The 17,587-nt window shown below is 51.1% G+C and overlaps 1 protein-coding gene and 1 long non-coding RNA gene across 4 annotated transcripts in view; one reads left to right on the top strand and one right to left on the bottom strand.

Moving 5' to 3' along the window:
• Positions 1 to 9,008: 9,008 nt before the first annotated feature.
• LOC134541022 (uncharacterized) overlaps positions 9,009 to 17,587 on the bottom strand; it is a 34,147-nt gene continuing 25,568 nt past the window's right edge. The window contains exon 4 of the long non-coding RNA XR_010076537.1: positions 9,009 to 15,524. This is a non-coding gene — a long non-coding RNA (uncharacterized LOC134541022). The remainder of the gene's footprint in view (positions 15,525 to 17,587) is intronic.
• Positions 14,053 to 17,587, top strand: part of LOC134541021 (epidermal retinol dehydrogenase 2-like) — a 23,873-nt gene continuing 20,338 nt past the window's right edge. Inside the window, exons 1-2 of one of the 3 annotated variants that reach the window (XM_063384156.1) lie at positions 14,053 to 14,274; positions 15,657 to 15,736. The gene's annotated coding sequence lies outside the window, so the exon portion shown is untranslated. The remainder of the gene's footprint in view (positions 14,275 to 15,656; positions 15,737 to 17,587) is intronic. The other 2 variants (XM_063384158.1, XM_063384157.1) reach the window with 2 other exon arrangements.

Raw genomic sequence — 17,587 nt, 5'->3', positions numbered from 1 at the left:
ATTATTCAAACTTATTTCATATAAACTTGTTACATCTAATTTCTAAAATGTATATATATATATAAAGTTGACGTCCCTCGGCTTCAGGTCCCCGTTTTCCCGTTGAAATAAATGTCCTGTTATGCCCGTACTGCCCTCGTCGGAGAGGTGTGGGTCCAGGCCAACGTGGCCGGGACCGGGAAAGGCGGGACCTGGAGGGAGAGTGAAGTGATTGCGAGGAATGTTGGTAGGTTGTCGCAAGCAGAACACGGCATTAACGAATTTCACGAGCCGTCTTTTATTAACGCTTATAAAGTCCTGCCGCAGCCTGGCGGAACCGTCGCGGAACAAGTGCCCTACCACGGCGACACGGACTCCCTGATGACGGGGCGGTTCTCAAATACGTTTCGGCGCGAATCGTAAAGTTTATTAATGCTAGGCTGACCCAGTGAGAAAGGGCCCGAAGACGGAACGCTGTACATACGCGGCCCGTTACGTAATGTTCCGTGGACGGCGAAAAGTTCAGAGACTCGTAGCACCACGTTCGCGTTGTAGAAACTGCCCGCTAGACACGTCTCCCGATGACTCGTAAGTTAACAATGCTAAGCTGATTCGCGGTGGCAGCTCAGCTGCCGTGACCGACTGCGGACTGAGCGAACGTTCAATCTCGAGCGCAACGTGCGCGGCTCGCGGAGCAACGAACACGTCTGTCTCCGCTCGAGACCAGGACGCGACTGCCTCTCCCCGCTCGCCCGCGGGCCGGCGCCCGCGGGTGGCGGGGAGGGAGGGGAAAATCGGCCGGCGTGGGAGAGAGCTCCGTCCCGCGGCGCGCCAGGCTGCAATTACATACTACGGCGAAACACTTCAGAAAAAGTTATTGAATTATTTACAAAGACATACACGAGACATTAATTACACAGCGAACTTGCACAATGAATAATAAATAAAATAAGTTAATTACACACATTCAAATCCCTTAATCGTTTACAAATATATACACACTGAAATAAAAGATAAAGTCACATAGAAAAAACACTCGTTGGCATGCTAGGGCGCACGCGGGTGCGTCCCTGGCCGTCGCACACACTGGGGTTCACTGGGGGGGAAAATAGGCCCCCTCAGGCCCGCGTCGGTGGCCAGGTACGGCCTCTGTATCTGGGAGGGTACGACGACTGTCGTCATATGCCCCCCCTCTCCCGAGGCCGTCCTGGCCCCCGACGCCGACCTAGACCGGCAGCTGCGTCCGCGTCCGGCCACTTGTCTGGTCGTCGGAGCTCGTCACGTCATTCCGTCCGGGTCGGGCAAACTGGGGCAGGAGCTGCATCACGCTGCAGCGTAACCCCCCGTCGGTCGTTTGTCTTACGTCGCGGGGTTTGCGCTGACTCCCCCACTCGTAGTCCCGGAGGTAGTGGGGGGCCGTCTTCTCACGCGTGGACCGGCGCAACGCCGGTCCCCTCCCCGCGTGAGCGGTCATCCTCGGCTCCCCGGAAGGCAAGTCCAGGACCACCTGCTGGGCCCTGTCGACATCGCCCTCCCCACTGAGGAGCCGGACCGTTACCCCGTCTGTCACGTCCTTGCTCACGTCCGTCCCCGTCACCCGCCGTTCCCAGGAGTGGACGTACCTCCGTCCACGTCTCTGGGTAGGCTCCGGCAACGTCACCACTGGTTCACTCAGGTCGACCAGGTCGCCCTGAGCAGTATTGTCATGTGTTACGTCCTCGATGAGCGGTCCATCAGTGTCGTTGGCGTAGGCGCTGACGTCATCAGGCGGGAGCACCCGGTCCACAAAGCGCTCCAGCTCTGCCATGCTTGCGCCACGCGGACCCCTTCCGCCCCTTCTGACGGGCGTCCGTTCCCCGCCCCCTCTTGCCAGTTGCCAACCACCGTTCCCCTTTTGCTGTCCCCCCGTAGGAGGCTGAGTCGGTGTCGTCGTGGGGGCCCGTCCATGTGTCGTGCCCCAGGTGTCGTCGTCCCTGTCAACGTTCCTGCCAACCCCCCGCAGTGACTTGGGGTGGGCGTGTCCTCGTCGACGTCCCTGATCCGGCTCCGGTGGCGTCACCACGGGGTCACCGAGGTCGACCAGGACTCCTACTGCGACGTTGTCATCGGTCCTGTCCCGTGTGTCACCGTCCCCGTCAGCGTTCTCGCCTGCCACTCGCCGTGACCCGGGGTAGGCGTGTCCCCGTCGACGTCCCTGATCCGGTTCCGGTGGCGTCACCACGGGGTCATCGAGGTCGACCAGGACTCCTACTGCGACGTTGTCATCGGTCCTGTCCCGTGTGTCACCGTCCCCGTCAGCGTTCTCGCCTGCCACTCGCCGTGACCCGGGGTAGGCGTGTCCCCGTCGACGTCCCTGATCCGGTTCCGGTGGCGTCACCACGGGGTCATCGAGGTCGACCAGGACTCCTACTGCGACGTTGTCATCGGTCCCGTCCCGTGTGTCGTCGTCCCTGTCAACGTCCCTGCCAACCCCCCGCAGTGACCTGGGGTGGGCGTGTCCCCGTCGACGTCCCAGGTCCGGCTCCGGCGGTACCACCACAGGGGCGCCGAGGTCGGCCAGTACACCTTCGGTGACGTCATCCTCGGCCTCGTCACCGTCCACTGGTCCGCTGTCGTCGTGGTCGTACTCGTCGTGCGGGTCGCCTATCAGTCGAATGTCGTCCCTGTGCACCTTAGTTGTCCGTCCGTCGGCGCGACGCACGAGGTACGAGGTGGTGCCCAGTCTGTCTACGATCTCCTGTGGCCCCGCCCACTTAGGAGCCAGACTGGCGCAAAAGCCCCGCTCGCCAGCCGACAGGTGATGACACTTAACAAACACCTGCTGGCCAGGCTCTAGTCGTGCTGGGGGCTGGTGCGTCTGCGGCGTACGTCTAGTCAGGTAGTCAGCTTGGCGACGTCGGGCGTCTTCGCGCAGATCGTCCGTGGTCATGTTGTGCAAGTCGGGGGTTGCGCGCGCTTCCCCGGGCAGGGCGAGGTTCCGGCCCTGCACCAGTTCAGCGGGGGAATGGCCCGTGACCGCGTTCGTCCGACGGCGCAGGCAAAACAGCAGCGTCGGCAGGTGCAGGTCCCACTTGGTGTGGTCCTCGTCCAACCGGATGCGCAGCTGAGTTTTAATGTCCTGATTCCGCCTTTCGGTCGGATTCGCGCGCGGATGGTAGGTGGGCGTCGTGTGATGCTCCACCCCCCAACCCGCGCAGGACACTCGCCAGCTTCTCCCCGTGAACTGCACCCCGTTGTCCGTCAGCAGGACCGCGGGGTACCCGTATCGCGGGAAGAACTCGCGCTCGAGCAGGGCAATCACGGTGCCGGCCTTCACGTTTGGTACTGCGAACGCCTCCGCCCAGCGGGTGAAGACATCCGTGACCACAACAATGAATCGCCGACCACGGGACGTGCGAGGATACGGCCCCATAATATCCACCGCCACAGTGTGGAAGGGATTCCGGGGCCGTCGTGGGACCTGCTGCTCCTTGCCGTCGGGTCGCCTGGACTTCCGCTCCTGGCAACGCAGGCAGGCCCGCACGTAGCGTCTTACTTCTGCCGCGTCGCCAGGCCAGCGGAACGTCCGTCTGACCTCACGCAGCGTCTGCTCCGCGCCCGGGTGTCCCGCCAGGGGGTGGTCATGCAGGTAGCTCAGGACCCAGCGCCTGGCCTCGGGCGGCACGTGGGTCCGCCACCCGCTCGACCTGTGAGCCCCCCTGGTCTGGAGCACCCCGTTCAGGCTCCGGCAGCCCGGTATCACCCCCTCCCCACACTCTGTCAGTCGGGTCCGGGTGTCGGGGTCCCGGAGTTGCGCCGCGTGGACCCACGCCAGCAGGTCAGTCATAGTCTCGGGTCGCGCGTCAGGTGCAGGAGCAGTGGGGCTTGTCAGCGCGTACAACGCGCACGGTCGCGGCACCGAGTCCTCTACCCCGCGCTCACGCTCAGGGAGGAGCACTTCCTCCCAGCCCTGGTCGTCGTGGAACTCATTCTCAGGGTCCGGATTCCGGGACAACTCGTCGGCCAACTGATTTTCACGTCCAGGAATGTGCTCGACCGTGAACGAGAATTCCTGGATCAGCATGGCCCACCGAGTGAACTTAGACTTCCGGCCCTGAGCGGAGTCCAACCAGCGGAGGCATTGGCTGTCGGTTCTCAGCGTGAATGAGCGGCCCTCGACGTGGTGACGGTACCTCTGTAGGGCCCAGACCACCGCAAGGCACTCTTGCTCATTCACGTGATACTTCCGCTCAGCCTGCCCAAACTTGGCGCTGGCGTACTCGATCACGCGCCTCTCGCCCCGGTCATCCATCTGGTACAACACCGCCCCCATCCCCTCCTGACTCGCATCCGTCTGGATGAAGATGGGGCGGCTGGGCACCAGGCGTGAGAGCGTGTGACAGTTCCTGAACCGGCGCTTCACCTGTCGCAAGGCCTCGTCCGCGGCGGGGGTCCACCGGAACTTAGTCTTCGGCGACAGTAGGTCCGTCATCGGGGCCGTCACCGTGGCGAAGTCGGGGACGAAGGACCGCAGCCAGTTGAGCAGCCCCAGCAGCTTCTGGAGCTGCTTCCTGGTCTTCGGTGCCCCCTTTCCCTCTATTAGCTCCAACTGCTCAGGTCGGGGGCGGCACCCCTCCGCCGTCACTATGTGTCCTAGGAACTCTATTTCCGTGGCCCCAATGTGGCATTTCTTTGGGGCGCACGTCAGTCCGTGTCTGGCCATACGTTCTAGCACCAATGCCAGATGGTGCGCGTGTTCCTCCCACGTCCTGGACCAGATGATAACGTCGTCCAGATAGGCACTGGCGAACTCACCAATGTACCCATCCAGAACACGTACCATCAGGGCCTGGAACGTGGCAGGGGCGTCCATGAGACCAAACGGCATGGCGCAGAACTGGTAACGTCGACCGTCTGGTGCCGTAAATGCCGTCTTAGGGCGGTCCTCCAGACATACCGGCACCTGCCAGTAGCCTGATTTTAAGTCTAGTGTCGTGAAAATAGTGGCGTCCCCCAGTCCTGCCAGTGCGTCTGTGATATTGATCTGCGGGGGCGGGGCGGGAATGGTCAGTTTGTTTATCGCCTTGAAGTTTACGCAAAAGCGTAGACTTCCGTCTTTCTTGGTGGCCAGCACCACCCGTGAGTTATACGGGGAGGTGCTGGGTTCCACTACCCCGTCACGTAACATCTCGTCAATTTGAGTCTGTATGGCCTCCCGTTCCCGGATGCCAAATCCGTATACCTTCTCAAAGGGAGGGCGGTGCGGTACCATCGGTATCCGGTGCTCCGTCACGTTTGTCCGTCGTAGCCGGTCCGCGGCCGCAAATACCTGTGCCTGAGAGGTGAGGACATGGTTGATGACATCGACGTACTCCTCTGGAACACCGTGCTGAAGGTCTTCTAGGCGAATGACTGACTGAGGGGGACTGGGGGGAACCTGGTGCACGCCGTACACCGTCCAGCGCCCCTGGGTGCCGAAGTGCATCCGGCCAGCTCGTACTTCCACGGTGGCGTCGACCTCGTGCAGCCATGGGACCCCCAGAATCAGCCCCTCGCGGAGCTCGGGGACCACCCAGGCCTCGACGTGGCTAACGTGACCAACGATGCTCATTGTTACCTGAGTGATGCCCCCTGCTGCAACGACGGCATCCCTGGTGGCCAGCTGCACCAGCTCCCTCCGCGGTGTCACTGCCTCCGCTCTCACCAGGTGGGCCGCGATGTAGGTTCGGCTGGCGGCGGTGTCCACCAGGGCCAGCATCTCCCGCCCGTTAGCGCGGACAGGAATTCGCAGCAGCTCCGGCTCCTCGGGGCCGACCTGCCCCAGCTGTGCAGTCGTCTGTCCCCCACCGCCCCCGGCCACCTGGCCGTCCGGGCGTGGGGAACTCGCGGCGAGGTCCGCGGCTCGCTCCGGCGCCGACGTGTTGACGTTCCGGTGGTCCACCTCGTCGACGACAGGTCGACGAGGCGGCTGGTCCGGCCCTGGTATAACCGGCCTCAGGGCCGCGGCGGTGGCGCCGGCAGTCAGCTGTCCCTGCACGGAGATGGCCGGCGGGATGCCTGCGCTGATGCTCTGGTTGTCCGCCCCGTCGACGGCGTATCGACGAGGCGGCTGGTCCGGCCCTGGTATACCCGGCCTCAGGGCCGCGGTGGTGGGGCCGGCAGTCAGCTGTCCCTGCCCGGAGATGGCCGGCGGGACGCCTGCGCTGATGCTCTGATTGTCCACCCCGTCGACGGCGTGTCGACGAGGCGGCTGGTCCGGCCCTGGTACACCCGGCCTCAGGGCCGCGGTGGTGGCGCCGGCAGTCAGCTGTCCCTGCCCGGAGATGGCCGGCGGGACGCCTGCGCTGATGCTCTGATTGTCCACCCCGTCGACGGCGTGTCGACGAGGCGGCTGGTCCGGCCCTGGTATAACCGGCCTCAGGGCCGCGGTGGTGGCGCCGGCAGTCAGCTGTCCCTGCACGGAGATGGCCGGCGGGATGCCTGCGCTGACGCTCTGGTTGTCCACCCCGTCGACGGCGTGTCGACGAGGCGGCTGGTCCGGCCCTGGTATACCCGGCCTCAGGGCCGCGGTGGTGGCGCCGGCAGTCAGCTGTCCCCGCAGTTGCCTCGGCATGGGGACAGCTGATGAGGAGTAGTCCCGTTGTCCCCTGCTTCCCGGCGGCATACAGGACGTTAGTGCGGTAGGCGCCGGTGGTGGTCGACGTGTTCTGTCAGTTACTGGGACTGCCGGTGGCTGGCGGGCCGGGGAGCGGCACCCAGTTGTCCCTCCGCCCCCGGTCCTGCGTTTCCCGCCTGCGACGTGTTGCCTTCGCGCGCCTCCTCCCACGCGGCTCTGGTGGGGCAGAGGCGATGCCAATGGTACGCGTCCGGGCAAAAACGGCATCGCGGCGGACGTTCGTCCCTCTCTCTCGTATCTGTCCGCTCGTGACGTCCTCCTCCTGTCGCAGCTGGTTCCGGGCGTTCCCTGGTGCCACCGCGGTCTGTTGTCCTGCGCGGTCCCGCGCCGCCGGCGTAGCTCACCACGGTCAAGTCACTGTCCGTGACCTCTGTGACGGTGACCCCTCGCGGCCCCGAGCGAGCACGGGGAGCTCTCGCGCCCCTGAGTGCCGTCCTCCACTGCGACATGTCACGTTCGATCACGCGGGCGAGGGCCACGAACTCCTCCGTGTCACGACCAGCAGCCGTCCTCATGAAGGGGCGAAACTCTGGCAGCAATTGTTCGACAATGGTTGGCAACGCCGCACTCACGTCCCCACTTGTCCCCAATCGGCGGAACATGCGTAACTTCTCGTAAATGAACTGCTCTGCACTCTCGTCCTCCTCCTGGTTTCGGCAATAAAATGTCCGCAAACACATTGCCCGCGCCTGATCGTTATCAAACCTAGTTTTGACTTGGCGCACAAAATGTCCCCACTCGGTATCAAAACTCCCGGCCATTGACCACCAGTTCCTTGCCTCGCCGCGGAGCTGTCCCGCCACTCGCGGCGTCCACTCCGCCCGTCGCACTTCGTACAGTTTTAGGAGGTGTTCACACTCCCGCAAAAACTCCCGCGGGTCCTCGTTGTCTCTCCCCGCAAACTCTGGCAACTCAAACTGCGTGCTCACGTACCGCACTACCGGCCCATCTGCGTCCGCGTGCCTGTCCCCCTGTTCCCGTTTACTGTCCTCAACTGTGCTGTCCGTGCTGTTTGCGCCCTCGGCCGCGCCGCCGGACCCGCAAACCTCGTTCTTTACGTCCATTTTCGCGGAGTCTCCCTCCTCACACAAGTCCGTTTCGAAACTGATTAGATCGTATCTTTCTTGTCCCGCCTGTTTCCACGCCATCCTGTCCTCCTGTGCTACTGATCCGCGGATCGTGAACACAATCTCCCCCAGTAATACAATACGATCCTCCCCAGCGCGTTATCTTCAGTCCGGGATACCGCTGCACCGCCGTCTTGTATTTCTGTCCCCCACGACGCGCTATCTCTCGCCGAAACGTCTCGTGTTCGCGCCGTTCCCGCGCTGCGTTATCTCCCGCCGGCGCGCCGGCGCGACGTCTCGAATTCGAGCCGCTCCCACGCCGCGCAGCCGCACCTGCTTCCGTTCTGTCCTGCACCTGCGCGCTTGCGTGCGCTTGCGTGCGCTTGCGTGCGCTTGCGTATGCTTACGGCCCCACGTTGGGCGCCAAATGACGTCCCTCGGCTTCAAGTCCCCGTTTTCCCCGTTGAAATAAATGTCCTGTTATGCCCGTACTGCCCTCGTCGGAGAGGTGTGGGTCCAGGCCAACGTGGCCGGGACCGGGAAAGGCGGGACCTGGAGGGAGAGTGAAGTGATTGCGAGGAATGTTGGTAGGTTGTCGCAAGCAGAACACGGCATTAACGAATTTCACGAGCCGTCTTTTATTAACGCTTATAAAGTCCTGCCGCAGCCTGGCGGAACCGTCGCGGAACAAGTGCCCTACCACGGCGACACGGACTCCCTGATGACGGGGCGGTTCTCAAATACGTTTCGGCGCGAATCGTAAAGTTTATTAATGCTAGGCTGACCCAGTGAGAAAGGGCCCGAAGACGGAACGCTGTACATACGCGGCCCGTTACGTAATGTTCCGTGGACGGCGAAAAGTTCAGAGACTCGTAGCACCACGTTCGCGTTGTAGAAACTGCCCGCTAGACACGTCTCCCGATGACTCGTAAGTTAACAATGCTAAGCTGATTCGCGGTGGCAGCTCAGCTGCCGTGACCGACTGCGGACTGAGCGAACGTTCAATCCCGAGCGCAACGTGCGCGGCTCGCGGAGCAACGAACACGTCTGTCTCCGCTCGAGACCAGGACGCGACTGCCTCTCCCCGCTCGCCCGCGGGCCGGCGCCCGCGGGTGGCGGGGAGGGAGGGGAAAATCGGCCGGCGTGGGAGAGAGCTCCGTCCCGCGGCGCGCCAGGCTGCAATTACATACTACGGCGAAACACTTCAGAAAAAGTTATTGAATTATTTACAAAGACATACACGAGACATTAATTACACAGCGAACTTGCACAATGAATAATAAATAAAATAAGTTAATTACACACATTCAAATCCCTTAATCGTTTACAAATATATACACACTGAAATAAAAGATAAAGTCACATAGAAAAAACACTCGTTGGCATGCTAGGGCGCACGCGGGTGCGTCCCTGGCCGTCGCACACACTGGGGTTCACTGGGGGGGAAAATAGGCCCCCTCAGGCCCGCGTCGGTGGCCAGGTACGGCCTCTGTATCTGGGAGGGTACGACGACTGTCGTCAAAGTTAATTGTTAATTCTTTTTATTAATATAATATTTTACGAATAACGGAACTTTAGAAACCTTGGCGCGAGAGGATGCTCACCCCTCCTCTCTCGCCAGGGCCAGAAGCCAGTACCGAGCGACTCGCGGACCGGGACGGACGTGCGTCCCACGGGGAGACATCAACCATAGTCGACACTGAATTCATTCTGGTAAATATAGTCACGCACCCAAAGCCTTTTTTAATCAACTCCCCGTGTGCGCCCGGTCCTTTTAAGGTGTAGGGCCTATCCCAGCCGCGTAAACATAACACTCCTTGCACAATGCATTACGCGGGGCAGTGCAATATACGGCACAGGCTGACTCCCGCCATAACATACTTTCAGTTAACTGCCGAGTGCACAGGCACTGGCCACATCTAATTGAAGACTTTAATTAATTTCATAGAGAGCCGCGGTCCACACAGGTGGGCCCGCGCGTCGCTGTTCGCAAATTACGGGATTGGCCGACTCCAATCAAACTCTCCCCCTCAACCTCGACTGGCGTGAGGGCGTAATTTTAGTGACGGCGCATCAGAGCGCCCAGTGTATAATGATAGTGTACTTTATGTAGGGAAATCGTGTGACTGTAACTGCAAGTGTAATTGCCAACGTTAATTAAACATCCACTCCGCACACTCCGTGTGCGACGTGTAAACGACAGTGCAAAACCGTGTACATTATTTGTGAACCTCCCCAATCCAGTTAGGGATCAGTGTCCTATGCTGTGTAGGGCCAGTAGTGCAGCAGGCATTAGGGACCCCTAACATCACGACCACTGCCGCTGTTCCTAGTGGGCCACGCAGGGGCATTCGTACCCACCGACCCACCTCGTGGTTAACCACCGAGTTAGCCTGGCTCCCTCCCGGACACGTTTCTCCGCAAGAAAACAGCCTTCCCACTAGGAACACCGCCGGATCTCGAACACGAGAACCCGGGCGACGGCACAGTAAGCTGATTATGTTCTGTCTGATATCGTCAAGAAAATTACAAATGTCTTTCGAATCACTACACGTATTTAGATAATAGTAGTCTTTCGATGTTCCACGAAATGCAGACTGTGCCAAGTAGAAGCCATTGTCATTCACCTGTAGAGTACCGATCACAGTCTTAGGTTTCGTTTCATGTCCAGACGTCATACCAATCGGTTGCTGCTCATCTGTTTGTTTGCCTGTACACTCAAGAAATTTCTGCAGGTAGTTCAACAGTAGCCACACGGACTCCATCTTTACAGTTTTTTGCATGACGCAAATTATAAATTCTAGTAAACCATTCATGACACTCATCACAGCGAAACTTCATGCGAGAAGGATTCTTCGTACATTTACTCCTCTAATGTCTCCGTACATCGTGAGCAAATGCAAACGTCATTTCGCAGTAGCATCAAGGATATCGTGGTGATGAAGACGAACCCGAACCAGATGTCGATGTTACTGCAATTGTACCATTTCCAGGTATACTCTTATGTACATCAATCATTCGCTGTTGCACCGAAACCTTTACTTTCTGCCGCTCAGCAGGACCTTTGCATGTTTCCAAGTGTTGCTTCAAATTAGCATTTCTTGTAAATAGCTTGCGACACTTTTTACAACCAAACATTTTACTATAAAGGTTCTTAGCACATTCTCTCTTCTCATGTCACCGAGTATTGTTGATGTTCGTTAGTTGTTGACGAATCACCATACATTAAAGTCTCCATCGACGGCGAAACGACGTCCGTCGAGGTTTCCTGTGCAGCCAGTACTGAAGTCATTAAGCTCTCTTCTGCTGCTGGTACCACAACTGCTGAAGTCTCCTCCAGTGTTGACGACGTATTTGCCAACGGGATCTGCTCCATCTTAGACATCGCTAACGTCAGGGTTCCCGCAGACAATGGTACAACGTCCATCGAGTTCGCCGTTAAAGACGGTAAAGATGCCATCGAGTACACAATAACTGGTAATTACGCGACTTATGCACCAGAAGAAACAAACTAGGTGATCCTTACACCATCGACGACAGTAACAAACTGAGCGACCCATTGTCTAGGACAAGCTTATATACATGCACCCGTTGGAATAATACGCTAGTCAAATCATGAACCATTTACTATAATACTTAAGTCAAAACATTTAAAAAAGCACATATATTCAAAAAATTTCGATGCGGTGTGATACGCTCTCGTCTCATGAATTCGATCCCACAAATATATATTAGGCTCCAAGAGCTAAAATTCACGCCTTCAGATCCGTCTTCATTTGGCTCCATTGCTCCAATTGCCCATCAGCATCAAGTGCTCCAAGAGCACCAAAGCTCCATTCGCTCCAACACGCAATTGACACGAAATGTACGCACAATACACGCAATTTACGCGCAATACACGCATTGACTACGCTTCATTCACACAGGTCAAGGATTTAAAACGAAGCACGTTTGGATGGAAATTCTACAAAACGAAAGCGCATTAAACGAAAAGGAGGTGCATTCTCACGTACATTCAAATCGGTACGATGCGATCGACAATGATAAGTTAGGATATAATTTCTCCAACAGTCTATAAATCAACAGTTTTTAGTTCCAAAAGTCATTGGCTTAATCAGTCTACGACTCCAAAAGTATTTTGGCTTGAATAATCAATTATGTCAAAAGTATTTGACTCCAAATAGTCTTAGGCGTAGCACTATTTGACTACAAGACTAGGAGGCTATGAAGCTACGAGACTGCAGGACTGCATGTATAGATGTGTACTTGACTACGAAGCTACAAGTCTACAAGGCTCCAATTGCTACATGTCTTCGGCGGAATTTTCTCTTTGGCTCCAACTGCTTCAGTAGCATTATGTTATAAGATTATAGGGCTACTTGGTTACATAGCTATAAGTCTACGAGGCTCCAAGGCATCATGACTACGTGACTACAAGCCATGAGGTTACACGAGACTATGCAACTACGAGTCTACAAGGTTACGATACTGCGAGGCTGCAGGACTACGAAGCTTCCAGAACACAAGGTTATGTGTTTTCGAGGCTACAGGACTACGAGGCATCCAGGACATAAGGCAATGCGACTACAAGACTACTTGGCTCTAACTGAATACAATAGAACCATTCAGTGGTGAGAGTCAATTTATCTCATGAAAAATAACCTGTTGTAAGTAGTCACGATTCTTGCCAATAGATGACGCCATGTGTTGCTTGCAGGTAAATAATATTTAGTTCTTTTATGTGGGATACAGGATGCTCACCAACGATCGCAAAAGAATGGCTTCGCTAGATACCAAGGAAAGGAAGTTCGTCATTCCTGTTAGTGTTTCTCAGATGTCTCAGAGCTTATTATTTGACTGAGTAGTGGCTGTTTATTTTTTGAATTACACATGGTAAAAAACATTGCAAGTGCTGATTTAGTAGCAGAAATTCACTAATTATATGGAAGCACTTGGAGAAACCAAGGGAATAATCATTAGCACAGGGAGAAAACTATCAAAATATTGACAAGAATAATCAGAAGCACATGGAGAAAACCATCATAATATTGACAAGAATAATCATTAGCACAGGGAGAAAAACAAGTCACGCGTGAAAACCACTTCGTTTATTTATCCAGTTTCATGAGAGAGTACTAAGTAACAGCACACTGGGATAAGCAGGGAGTGTCTAGCAGTGCCACAGCTAGGGAATTCAGCACTCAAGTGGTCTACGAGCCTAGTGGTCCACTAAGATCGCCCCGGGCCTCATTCGTGTGACAGCAGGCGATGGCAGTTTGTTTTGGCTTAAAATTAAGATTTAATTGTTTGACAATAAGCCAACAAAATGAAAATTTTGAACTAATGCTGTAGTACCTATAAATGTTTTTTTTATAAGTCTTAGAAATATAATTTCCTTTTCACACATACATATTTTTCTCATATGACATTCATTTTAACATTATTGTAGTTATTTCACTTTTATAACCATTTCATAGGCCATGTAGTCTTCACCATTTTAAAGAATAATTGTGATTGAAATGGATGTCATTTCCTTTTTCGATAGACACCATTTTGATTAGCTGATTACATCCAACATCTTACATATTTTATAACCCGTCCTATATGCACAATATTTGATGGAATATCGTCATCCTGCTCGTTGAACAAACATGGCTGTCCTAGTGACATAACCTTTTCGACTTTATTTTACATGACATAATGGAAGGTGTTGTAAAAGAGAATTCGACAGTGTCAAAGCCTTTAAAGATGTAATAAAGATCAAATAACTAAAATAAAATTAGTATGAATATTGAATGCGAAAATATTGTTTTCAAAAAATTAAGGAAAGTACAAATATAAGGTATATTTCATCCAGGACTGTAAGGTTTGGCCAGCAGTTTTGCTGGAAGCTGTATGAAACCTTCCACCATGTGATACAGGCTTTAGGATCTTTTTCGGCTCAAGATATTTTTATGCAATTGTTCGCTAGCAAAAAGATTTCCATTATGTCCTGCAATCTAGCTCAAAGATTAATAATTTGATTATCAACAATAAGATTTGTATATGATAAAAAGAAATGCTAGCTCAATCCTACTTAGTTAAATGTGGAAAAAAAAAAAAAGGCCTGTTTCTGTTAATACATTCATGAGTTTAGTTTACAAATTTACATGCATTTGCACATGTACTTATACTGCGTGCATATTTATACATATACTTATAAAATATTGATGTTTTAATAAATGTAACTATTATAAAAATCACCTTGTACAGTTGGTTGCTTCTCATATTTTGCCGAAGGCCATCACACTATTGCTCAACTTTCCATTAACCGGGAAAAGGAAGCCGGCGCTTTCAGACAGGTCTGAGCGGTGGCGCGTAACTGTGAAATGTAAGTAGGGCAACAGGGTCGTTCAAGGTCAAAAATAAGTAGTACAGCCTTTCTACGGGGTTTCGCCATAAGTGTTTTATTTATACAGCGAGCAATGCACTCCCGTCAGTCTCCCCGGAGCGAGTGCAGGAGGTTGCTGTTGTACAGTTGACACGGAAATGTTGTAGTGTTTTTTTTTTTTTTTTAAACTGCAAACCAGACAGGTTGGTAAAATTTATTTTCTGTTTGTGTTATTTTCATCAAATCATCTGTATGTGTTGTTTAAAAAAAATGTTTGTATACAGACCCAAGCCGTTGATTATATAGGAACATATACAAACAATGAAGTTATGTCAAGTTACATATATTTTTTCTTGAAGAAGAATAAAAATAAGCTGTGATTATAATTTTATGTAGAAAATTATAACTTTTAAGTGTCTATTTTTAAGGTAGGTAACTTCATTGAAATATGTAATGGTAAAAAAAAATTCTCTAACTGTTATGTAAGTCACAGTCTGTCAATTTCAATGATCAAGGAGCATGGCTAATGGGTGAAATATATTAGGTTCACTTGTCTATTAAAATTGTATTTTCAGACAAACAGTTAAATAGATTGCAGGCATGGATAGTGTTAAAACTTTTCTCCCTCAGCTCATGGAGGGCAAGAAGAAACCATTTTAAGCTTTCTTTTGAGCTCATTATTCATTAGGGCATCACCTGCTGGAGCATAAATGCAGTATTTGGGCTGACTTGAGCATCTTAATTATCATTAATACATATTTAACATAATAAGGCATAGGTAAGCTTATTGTAGTGGATTGTTCATGCATTTAAAAGCTGTTTGAATTGCCTAAACAAGCTTGTTGATAAACAAAATTGAGTCTCAGTATTAAATAATAAAGGGTTCCCTTAATGTGTTTAAACATTACTGTAAAAATTGAATGTCTAGTACTAAAATAAATCATACATTTTTCATTTAATTACAGATACACTTGAAATAAGTGGTGTAGCCAGGATTTAATTTCAAGGATTCTGTCTTTTTTTGACAGAAATTTGTAGTACCTAGCCCTTGTTGGGTTTTTTTATAAAATTTTTATTTATTGGATTCCTAAAAAAATAAGCAATTTTACAAAAAAAAAAAAGAAAGAATAGGATATTTAATAGAATTTGGCCCTGCTAGCATTGCTACAATTTAAATGATAGTGGTATATGCATTAGGAATTTAGTATATTGGAATTCATAAAAAATAAAATCTATGATCATAGTAAGTAGTTGTACAATTAGAACACTCAAGTGGAAGCAGTACCGTTCTTCCATGATGAAATCTGCTTTACTGTTATCACAACACACACACAAATGTGGTTGACAAAGTGTATACACTCACATGTTGATTGCTTTAGTCATTTGCACAGAACAGAGCTCAAGGTTTGTGGCATTGCCGAGTGGAGCTCATGTGTGAGTTGTCAATCACCACCTGTATAAAAAAAAAAGGTTGTGAAACACCCCCCCCCCCCCCCCACCCCCCCCACAAACAGAATGAAGGTTGCCCGACAGAAATGTTGTCAGCTGGATCAACGCGCGTATTTCCCCATTCCTTCATTTTCAGATGTGATGCTTTGCTGAACTCTGTTCCCAACTTGATACTACAGTTTCGACTGTCGAATTTCTCCGAGATTAAATTCTAAGGTCAGTTCGTAAAGGTTTAGTTTGTAAACTTTTTTTTATGATGCACCAGCACAGGATAGTGAAACCTTTATAAACAGTAAATGCCACACTACTTGAAACAAAATAAATATGAGCACGTGTACTTAAGTATGCACGTTAGAAGTTATACAGTTGATGCGGGTGACTTTGTACCACTGAAAGCATGTTTACATGCATTTCTAGGACTTCATTTATTTAAAACTTATTTATTAAATACATATTTCGAAGTATTTTTAATGTGCTTTCTTTAGCATTGTAGAATTTAATTTTCTGTCTAGTTTTAGAAAATAAAAAATAGTATGTTGTGGTACAAAGTCACCTACATGTGTTGGGTGGCTTTGTACCATGTTGGTAAATGTCGCATAAATAGTGTTGTATTGAGAACAGTTGTATAGCAGGTGAATTTGTGCCACTTTAAATATTAACTTCATACACAATATTAATGTTTTGGTTTAGTTTGACTTCAATTATATTAACAAATTACATACTAAAATATTGAGAGCAAACTAAAAATGTCTTGAATAGGAGTTTACACTATTTCTAATAATTTAACACTACACAGACCAATACTGGCTCAAAATAAAGTTTTCGATGGAAAAAATGCCTCTTTTTGATACTTGCTGCACACAAGACATGTTCACACGATCAATCACTACACAAAAGTCATAAAATATTTCGTCTTTATCTTCAGGCCATTTCCAATATCCTTGCCCTGCCATTTTCATACAAGAAACTTAAAGGTCTTTCTTTTGCACGTTTATCTCAGTGACCCTCCCTGGATAAAATGTCTCTTCATAGTCTACAACAACCAAGTCATTTACACTGTAGAGTACACACTTGGATTGTGTTTTATTTTTCAAAGTTTGTATAAAACTGCTGGAACATGGCTGTTCTGTGAAGCTGTCGAACTCCTCTTCAGCAGAGTTATCAGGTGTATCATCAAATATGAGTCCCCAGTTACCTGCTTCAGAGTCTGAACTAGAACTGTCCTTAGTACGACTTGCCTTTCTTGGTGCAGATGTCATTCTTGAACATTTTCCTTTCACACTTTTGGAGGACTTCTTCTTCAGTGAAGATTCTTCCAGATATTGTGCCACCTCCTCACTGCTAATACTTTTCCAAGGTTCTACTGGAAGTCGTTTCCGTGAAGTAGACTTTGGGGATGTGAAATTCTTAGTGATGTGTTCAATGTATTCTTTGAAAGCTTGTCCAACACGATCAGAAAGATTCAGGTTATTTAGTCCAAACTCCGGTAGGTTGCCAATGGGCTGCCGACGATCCGTGGGGTAAATTTAAGTTTTCCTGAAACCGGCATGTACATTATCTGATGCTTTTGGGACATTTGCTTTAAGCAACTAATGCAACAACTCAAAAAATACTTGCTTTGTTATAGTGGTGTACTTCTTTCCTTCCTTGGTTTGTTTCCATTTGTGAAGAAGCTTTCTCCAATGTCTTTTTAATGGACTGAAAAAGGAAACATCAATGTAGGCAAATGAATTTTGTTTTAACTTTGTCACATTGCCGCAAAACATACAAACTGATGTGTGATGTAAGGTTATCACATATTATAACTTTCTGTCCATCTTTCTTTTTTTAACTCTGGGTAAAGAACAGTGTTAAACCAATCTTCAAAGGTGGCTTGTTCAAACCAACCACTCTTTGAAGCAGCATATCTCGTTCCATGTGGGCCACCTTGAGTCCATGTTAACAAAGGTTGAGTTCCTTTATACACTACATTATGGTGGCAGCACTTCTCCATTAGCAGTACCACAAAACATCACTGAATAGTTAACTTTACTGCTGTTCACAACCAACTGTGAATGTTTACTTTTT

The sequence above is a fragment of the Bacillus rossius genome, chromosome 17, assembly GCF_032445375.1.
Source record: "Bacillus rossius redtenbacheri isolate Brsri chromosome 17, Brsri_v3, whole genome shotgun sequence".
Lineage (NCBI taxonomy): Eukaryota > Metazoa > Arthropoda > Insecta > Phasmatodea > Bacillidae > Bacillus > Bacillus rossius.
The sequence above is the reverse complement of the archived record's forward strand: the minus strand, read 5'-3'. Positions and strand labels throughout refer to the sequence as shown.